Source organism: Medicago sativa, chromosome 2 (genome assembly GCF_051527215.1).
Source record: "Medicago sativa cultivar Bolivia chromosome 2, Bolivia_mono, whole genome shotgun sequence".
Lineage (NCBI taxonomy): Eukaryota > Viridiplantae > Streptophyta > Magnoliopsida > Fabales > Fabaceae > Medicago > Medicago sativa.
Window position 1 is genome coordinate 2,521,365 of NC_140750.1, and position 9,874 is coordinate 2,531,238.

At 31.7% G+C, this 9,874-nt stretch overlaps 1 long non-coding RNA gene across 1 annotated transcript; it reads right to left on the reverse strand.

Moving 5' to 3' along the window:
• Positions 1–1,608: 1,608 nt before the first annotated feature.
• LOC146943583 (uncharacterized) lies at positions 1,609–2,045 on the reverse strand. The gene is made up of 2 exons (XR_015025616.1): positions 1,907–2,045; positions 1,609–1,820 (listed from the first exon to the last, which is right to left on the reverse strand). It is a non-coding gene; the product is annotated as an uncharacterized LOC146943583 (long non-coding RNA).
• Positions 2,046–9,874: the final 7,829 nt, after the last annotated feature.

Here is a 9,874-nt window from a genome sequence, read left to right on the forward strand (position 1 = left end):
TTGTATTTAATGCATTGAAAATTGAAATAATTGATTTTTTTAGTGGATAATTTCTTGAATTAGAGAGTCTAGTTCAATTGCGTAGGAGGTTATTGGTTTGGGATGAGAAATTGGAGAGTGAATGTCGTGCACTTTTATTACCCATTGTTTTGTCTGTTGATGTAAATGACAGGTGGATTTGACAACTTCATGTCTCTTCAAAATACAATGTTACTAGCTTCTACAATTATTGGACTACAAGGGAGCAACCTTTAGACAATGATCACACTGCACTCATTTGGCACAAGGAGGTTCCTTTAAAAGTCATCATCTTTGCTTGGTGTTTATTATTCAACTGAACAACTTAATCAAGAGAAGGATTCTTCAACTGAATTCATATTATTGCTCAGGTGGTTGCAGCTCTCAAGAAGACATCGATCATCTATTCTTGACTTGCGATTTTTTTGGTCAAATTTGGTATGCAATTTATACTTGGCTAGGACTGGTTTCAGTCAACTCACGCATGTAAAGGACCACATTCTTCAGTTCAGATCGTTGGGGGGCTTTTAAAAAAACACTTGTTCTGCTTTTTATTTGACATGGCTTTCTTGTGTTTGGACTTTTTGGCATGACAAGAATGCTAGAGTTTTTCAACAAAAGGGGGACTCCATTAATCAACTTATAGAAAATGTTAAACTCCAATCCTTCTAGTGATTGAAGGCGAATCGTCATAGTTTTGATTTTGGGCCTGTTTGTTTCAGATCTTTTTTTTTTTTAAAAAAAATCTATTGTTTCCCTTAAAAAAATCACTTTCTTCATTTTTAAGTGTTTGTTTAGGATTTTTAGAAAAATCATTTTATCAAAAAAAAAATCTATTTTGACGCTAAAATGAAAAGCTATTAAGATTAGCTTTTCTCAAAATCTATTTTTTTTCAAAAACAAGGAGGAAACACATGTACAAGTCAAAACTCATTTTTTTCAAAAAAAAAAAGATTTTTATGGGTAGTAGGCAAACAAAAATAACTTCAGTTTTTTTTTAAAATCTCTAAAAAAATCTCTAGATTCTTTTCAAACAAAATCTTTTTTTTTTTTAAAGCTGAAACAAATGCACCCTTTACTTATCACATGTGGTGGCTAAACCCACTCTCATGTTTAGGAGTTTTTATTTAGTTTCGGTTTCTTTTATTCTCTTTAGTGTTTGCCTAATTTTTGGCTATATCATTAAATTTTTGTTCTTGGTTTCCAGATGTAGCTGATATTATTTTTCTCTAGTCTTTCTCCGGCACATCTTGTGAGTGAACGACTAGATTTCTGGTTAATTTATTCCATTTTAGTTTCTTCAATTTTTTTCTTTTTGGATTAGAATGCTTAGAGAGTGTACTGTAGACACTCGTTAACAAGACCCTTTAAATTATTCTTATAGGTGGTGGAGCTGGAAATAAGGTGTGATATGCCTAAGTTGGATGTCAACATGATACCTCTAAAATTAAGAGAGAATAAGACAATATAAATAATATTCGTTGTTGTCTTACATAATCATAAATCTAAGGTTCGGGAAATTAGGAAAAGAAAAAAAATTAATTATTTGGGTGCCCATACAATATTTAAATGACATATTTTGGAATAATCTATCATAAGGCATATTTCGCATTTATTTTTCTAGCACAATAACTCATTCTCTTTGCAAGGCATTTTTGTATCCCGAGGATCTGGGACTCAAAATAGATCCTCAAACTGAGAAAGATTACTGACAAATTTACATACGTGATCAATGCATTTAATAGCTAATAAGTTGTTCAAAGATTTTGGACAATCATCATCAGTTTCACATTTAATATGTGCTGCAATGAAAAGAGATAATAAAATAATGTTATCAAAACTATGAAGTAAAGAAGAAAGTGTGAAAAAGATAAAAGAAAAGGCTTACCACCACGAACTTTCGCTGATAAAATAATTAAGAAAATAAATATATTCATGGCATAAAAAAATTTGAGAATTTTAACCATATTTTTTTTTCTTTCTACTTTGCATGTATAAAGTAGAATATGGTTTGATATTTATAGTGTATAAAGTTCATGTTATTTTATAAATAATTAAAGTGTCATGCTAACCGGTGCCCCGGGCACTGGTTAAGGAAAAAGTTTTATTTTGTTAACGTTCTGATTCTCATAGGAAGGTGGTCATAGTAATATGAAGTCTGACATGAGATAAATATAGTCTGAACAAGAATTGTTCTACACATGAATCGAACGACCGTTCTCCCAAATGATATGTTTTTTGTTGGAGCTCATTAACCACTTGAGTTCAATCACTTGATTAATAAATAAAATAGTTTTTTTTAGTCTTTCATGATAGTAAAGAGAACTTTTTATTTTTTTTGACCTTTCATTAATTATTCATTACTTTATAATCATTAGTTATTCATGAATTTACTTTAACCGTTCATGATAGTAAAGAGATTTTCTTTTTGGAATATGTTAAAGTTATTTGTTGGAATAATTTACCATTGTGGTGAGAACATGTTTATGCACAACTGTAACGTTTTGTCAGATCAATTTTTTGTTGATAATTTTTTTTTTGAAGAAGCTAAAATGGATTTAAAAATCGAAAAACTTAAGGTCTGTTTGAAACATTTCTTGAAAACTCTTTTTTTAGTTTTTAAAAATTTTAAAATAAAAAATTTACTTGATTACAATGTTCTGTAATATTGTTTTTAAAAACTGTATTCAATTTTCTGGTTTTTAAAAGCAAAAAACCATAAAAGCCTAAACATGTTTTGCATTTCAGTTTTGACTTTTGTAACCAAAATTCAGAATTAAAAAGACACGGAAAATTGTGTAGTTTTCACTAATGGCAGAACCTTAATAATATGCAACTTTGTTCTTTTTGTTCCTTCGATAAAAAAAACTCCAACATTCATTTCAACATGTTATGATCTTTTTTTTTTCTTTTGTCAAGTAACCTAGTGGCTAGAACTCACACAATTAATCGTGGAGAAGTGGAGTGTCCGGGGTTCGAACTTTGGCCCCAGCATATAAAATGCAATATCCCTACCAACTGAGACAAGTTTTTATTGTCTCTTCTCCAAAACTGTTTTTAAAATTGAGAGTACCAAACAACTTTTTTTATTATTTTTGATTTTGAAAATAGAATTTAAAAACTAAAAATCAAAATGAATTCGAACAGCCCATACCCCATAGTCTCTCAAGCACAAGATGTGGCAGAGGAGAACTAAGAGGATAAAATATTTGTTACATCAGTATTCCAAAACAAAGAAAGCTAGCACTAAAGCCACAACAAGTTTGCCAAAGAACACAAAAAAACTGAAACAAAAAGAAGCTAAGTAGCTACTCCCAAGCACAAAAGAGGATTAAGCCACCATGTGTGCTAATTAAAAGCAAGATTAGGATGGTTTGCCTTCAACCACCAGAAGGATTATAGCTTAATTTTATTTATAAGTTGATGAATAGAATTTCCTTTTTGTAGGAAGACTCTATAGTTCTTGTCACGCCAAACAATCCAAGTACAAGAGAGCCAAATCACGTAGAAAGTAGAAGAAATGGGTTTTGAGAAGCCACCTAGTGAACAAAATTGAAGAATATGTTCATGAACGGCTTGACTGAAGCCAATCCTAGCCAAGAATAAATATTGTACCAAATTTGTCCAAAAAAAAAGAAAAGAAAGAAAGAATGCATATTAAATAAGAAAGAATGCGTATTTAATATTGTAATTGCATGATTTATTCTACATTATGATTCACCCCAATCTTTTTTGTCAAGTAGTCTAGCGGCTAGAAAAATTCACCTTAAAGGTGAATAAGTGCGGTGTCAGGGATAGATTCACCCCAATTATATAGTTCATATTGATTTAAAAAATAATTTGGTATTAAATGTAAACCAAAGTAGTTTTTTCGAAATCATTTATATCTATTATGGAAACATGTTTTAAGTAGATTAAGGTTTCAAGTGAATTTATAACATTTTCTATCCAAAAATAATTGAAGGTTTAAAGACTCAACGTTAAAAATATATATGCAAATGACGCTTATTTATCGGCACCCTTAAAAAATTGTCTCGATAAGCTTAGCTCAGTTGATAGAGACATTAAAAAGTGAATTTCTAGCCACGAGGCGACATGACCAATGCAAACACATGAAAACGTCTATATAAAATAAGTGGTCTAGTAACAATGTAAATTTCCCTTGGCACCTCCCTAAACCCTAAACCTTAAAACCCATATTGACACCAGAGAGAATCGAACCTGAAACCTCGAAGAGGAGCACACTCCTCCCAGACCCCCCACAAACAACTTGAAACAAGATGTTCACCTATGCATTGCACAGAAAAATTTGATGGCCAACTAATGAAATGGACTTAGGGGGAGTTTGTTTCGGTGACATACAAATTATATCGAGGAATAACTTACCTGGGAATAAAAATATGAAAATTTGATTCCTAGTTATTTTAAAAAAAAGTTTTGGCAAATAAATTGACATTCTTGAGAAAATTGGAAGTTACAAAATAAAAAGAAAAAAAAGAAATGCTAGGGTCACATACTCTATCACACTCTTCTAATACACACCAATTATTCTTTGCCATATCACCCACTTATGTTGAATCTTTTACCTGCTACCGGTGAGAACTTGCAACCATTTATTTTTTTATTTTTTTTATCATCAATTGGATTTTAACCTTTCATCTTCCTTCACAATCTCTCAAAATGATTGATCTCATCCGTCAAAAGCTATCAGTATAATTGTAATAGCAGACACAATTATTTTCTCAACTCCTTTCTTTTGACTATTGTCGTTCTTGATTCACAAAGATAACAAAAATTACTTTAAAAAACAATTTAATTAGGAATTGAGATCTGGAAAGCATACCCAATATCAATAGAAAACTTCATAGCACAAATTTCATGGATAACCAAACAACTGAAAAGTCCCTATAGACTAACTGACAAAATCCATTCAACCAAATTTTCATGGATAACCAAATTTTGTCCTTTATTTTAAGTTGTTGGTTCTGATCAGTCAATTACAAATCCTTAAAGAATTTATTATGAATAAATGAAATCCAAAAACCGCAATAACATTCACTGAAGAAATGTGAACAGAAATGCAATTATGCGGTAATTGCATTAAACAAGAGACTAAAAGGAAACATAAACACATGCAGTTATGCAGGAACTGCGCAAACCAAAAGCACCAAATCTAGAATCACTAATACATCAGAAGTAAATATGGGCAGAAATAGCAGATTATGCAAAAACATGGAGCAAAAAAAATACGCAGCAGCAGTGCAATTGACAAAAACTTCAAAATAAAAAAAAAATCATGATTATGGTATGAAGTTCATATGAAGATTAAGCAGAAGACGAAATGGAGGGTAGAAGATGAAGAAAAGGAGAACAAAATTATGAAGATTTTTGGATTTTTTTTTTTGTTTTGTAATTTGATTTTGAAGTTTTTTTTTTAATGATTTTGAGTTTTAATTTTTCTGGGCAAGATTATGAAAATGAGGATGATGATGGAGAAGATGATGAGGGAAGAAGAAGATGGAAGAATTGTTATTTTTAAAATTAAATTTTCCGACTTCTCTTTTTTTGGTGTTGGTCCCTCTACGGATTTTGTTTTTTGGTTTTGGTCCCTCATCCTGTGTGACTCATAATCCAGTTTGTCACGTCAACCATTGCCACGTCATCCTCTGTTAGCCACATGTATATTTTTGTAACAGAAGCTAACGAGAGGAACGAAAAGCAAAACGTTAACAACTTTCAGGGACGATTTTGAAAGAAAAAAAAGATATAGGGACGAAAAGCAAAAAACACGCCAAATTACAGGAACAATTTACATATTTAAGCCTAAAATTAAAATAATAAATATTCAAATGAAGAAATGGACAAGTCATTGGAGAGAACCGGCGAACAAAAATAAAGTCGGGAGGAAGACGATGAGAAAGAAAAGAAAAAAAATGTACTAGTTTTTTTTAGTAACCAATACAACCGATTATTAGGTCAATAAAATAAAAGTGTAAATGATGTGGCTAATTGTGATTGGTGTGTGTTAATTAGAAGAGTGTGTTAGAGGGTGTAACCCTAACATTTCTATAAAAAAAAATATGTAGGATTTTATGGGTATAAATTCATGGGAATAATAAAAGTTATGGGAAGTTACTTCATTTCCAAGAGCATTTATATCTGGGAATTTTTTTTCTCAAGCTTATAACAAACATGGGTATAATAGTTCCCAATAATGTCATTTTTAAACTTGAAACAAACACCCTTACGGGAATGATTTTTTAATGAATTGCAAGTGGAAAATCAATGGCATGCTGTCCGCCTACATTTGCAACATTAGTGCAGAAACTTAACTTTTTTTTTTGTTGGTTACTGATTTTTTTTTTGGTTACAAGGCTAAAGAAACGAACAAAAAGAGCAGGAAAAAAAAGAAAAGAAAAGAACACTAGGGCCTAGTAAAGAAAATTCCCGACGCGTCGATCCTTAGCAAGGGAAGGAGGTCGACCGGAGGCGAGGAGTGGGTGATGATCTCCACATCTGAGGAAGCTCCAAGTTTAGCCAGGTAGTCAACACACTGGTTTCCCTCTCTTAGAGTATGCTGATTACGGCTGTCTAACATGTCTTTAATATCTTGAATTAACACAACATAGATATGAAACCGCGGCGTGTTAACAAAGATGAAATTGATGGATAGGAGAGAGTCAGAATAGCATATCAAATCATCCACGCCCATTTCAATAGCCGTACTCAACCCATGGTAAATAGCTGTGAGTTATGCCAAGAGGATATCAGTAGAGTTAGGAATGAAACCTGAAAAGCCTGATAGATAAAAACCTGCACTATTACGGAGGAGACCGCCAAAGCCCGCACGGGTTGGGGATCCTGAGCAGCTGCCATCAACATTTAAGATTGAACCTTGGTGATTGATTGCAGAAACTTATCTTATTGACATTGTTTCTATTAAAATGCATATATATAAATAGACTTCCCAATTCACACGCATCATCACCGTTGCATTCCAAAACATTTTGCCTATGTTTCTTCAAAGAAAATATATTGCCCTTTTGGGCTAATTTCTACCTAAAAAAGCTAATTTCAGTAGTGGATCGATCACATATACTCTTGCCCTTTTGGTAACTTCAACCCAAGGGTTTTAAAATATATATAAAAATAACTAAACCCTATTTCACACTAACCTTTTCTGGACGAAATGACAACTCCTCTTATTCTCACTGGTTCCAGTTACATAGAGGATACTGAAGAAAACAATTTTAGTGCTATGATCTTTGACGACTTGTTCAACGATAAAGTTCAGATGCTCGACATGTTGTCTCAAGGTAACTATTTCCTCCCTATGCTCACACGTATGCTTTGTTTTGCACTTCTGCTCTCGTTTGGAACAAGAACTACATCATGTTTTGAATTTTGTTTGAAACAAGACCTTTTTTGAATTAAACACGGCAAGCCAAGGCAAGTTTGCAAAGGGATCCTATTTTTTTGTTTTATTTGAGAGGCTTTACCTAAGAACCAAAACGAGGGTCTAGTTTTTGTTATCGTCAAGTGTTGTGCATGATTCTTTCTTTGTATCTGTTTCATGCAAAGCAAACTCGTAACATTCATCTACTTTTTATAAACTTAAAAAATCTTGATACCCTTTTGTGAGAATTGATTGGCATCGTAATCAAAGGTGCAAACAAACCCTGTTGTTTATGCATAACTAGTGCAAAAAAATCTGAATTTTTTATTTTTAGTCATAGTTTTTGGGTGCCGCATAGGGTTTGTTACTCTCCATAAAAATTGAGCATTTTGAGAAAAAATATAACTGCCTCCTTGTTTTTCTCTTGCCGAATATATTCTCCCTACAATCACCTTTAAAATTATTTCCATTTCTGATTTCCTTTCCCATATTCTTAGGGATTATTATTTCCTTTCCCATATTCTTGGGATTATTAAATCAACCATGTAAATGTTAAATTTATTTTTTTTTGTTGGTAATTCCAGTCAGAGTGTCACTCTTATCCATCTAAACAAAAGACTTAACCTATTTCACAACAACTCTATTCCGCAAACCCTAATTCTATGTTGACACCATTCAATAACAATTTCTCTATCTCTCTTGGTCTAACAAGTTACAATTTTGATGTAGAAAACAATTCTGGTGATGTACACAAAATGAGTAGCTGTGACATTTTGTTTAACGATGAAGTTCAGATGCCTTATAACGTTTTGTCTCAAGGTAACTTTTCTCCTCCATAGATCTTTCTACCATTTTCAATTTTTCAGAAAGGATGTTTGAGGCTTAGAGTAATCAAACTGAACCATAAACTGAATTTAAAAATTGTGTCGCCTTAGTTCTGCCTGTTGTGGTATAGCTAGCTTAGGTTCGTGGATGTTACTGTTGATGCTTTTGTGGGGATGCCTTTCTGACCCTTGTATTTTCGAGTTCCTTCCACTAGCTTTGTGGATTGTTCTCTCTTTTAATATATTTTGATGTCAAAAAAAAAAAATTTGAACCATGTTTTAATGCTGTCATATGTTATTACAATTATTATATGTCATGGTTAGCATACACTAATCACTTAATGGGACATGTTTTGCTTCAATTCATTTTGCAATTACTATGTCATGGAGTCTTTAGAACAAGATCCAATGAATTTTTCACAACAACATTAACTTTTACATGTTCTTTCTAGTGGTGAATTCCTACGGTACTTCGAAGTGAATCAATTTCGACGGTCATAATTTGCAATTAGTGTTTGAATTTTGAACAAAATACAAATCATAGTAAACTGAACCTTAAAACCAGTTCAGTATGGTCCAGGTGAAACAATTGCAGCGTGGTTCAATTTTTTTGAATCCTTTTTGTGGTTCAGTTGGATTTGGTTCAGTTTTTTTTTCTCTTCTAGAACTAAAGCTTGAAATGTCTATACTTGAGTGACTTATGATTATGATTAAAACCCTGTGTTTTGAATTTGCTTATTTTGAATTTTTAGTTGTTTGTGTCTATGACATTTGCATGACATTATATGCTATGAATTTTATAATCATAAGTTTGAGTTTTATTAAGAATTTTGGGTGCAATTTGAAGAATTTTTTTCTCCACATAATTATATTCTTTTATATGAATATTTATGAATTTATATATGCGCGTGCGCGCCCACACACACACACACACACACACACACATATATATATATATATATATATATATATATATATATATATATATATATATATATATTTGTGAAATTGGGTAGGATTTTTTTTAGGATCCCTAATTTTGGACCCTGACTATGTTAGTAAAGGGTTTGATCTCCGACTGATGTGTATAGAAAAACATATATTAGAATAGATCAACCCCTTAAATGAATCTCACTCATTTCAAAAGATTATTCTTTGCGGTGCGTAGACTACCTTAGTTTACCAAAAAAGTAGTAAACTAGTGTTTACATTAGTTTCTAATTTGAACCATAGACTTTTAAAAACATGTATCTCAACTCACCAATCGAACTTTCTCCTTGAGATACCAAAACATATATTCAAATATTGAACACAATAGGAGAAATGTGTTATATTAAAACCTTCACACTCCTTCTTATCTACTCAAGGAATATACAATGTTTCTTTTATTCTTATATGTTTGTAGCTATAGTTTGAAACTCTACATATTTACAAATTAATAGCAGCTAATCACAATTAACCATGGCTAAGTAGCACTTGTCTATAATTTATACATAAATAATACTAAACAATTTTAATCTCCGTTAAATTGTAATATTGATAATAAAAAAAAAATTAGTTTTTGTTTCGGAATGTGCTTGTTTATAATTTAAATAATTAAGTCAATACTCTAAACCCTTTATGACTATACAGATGA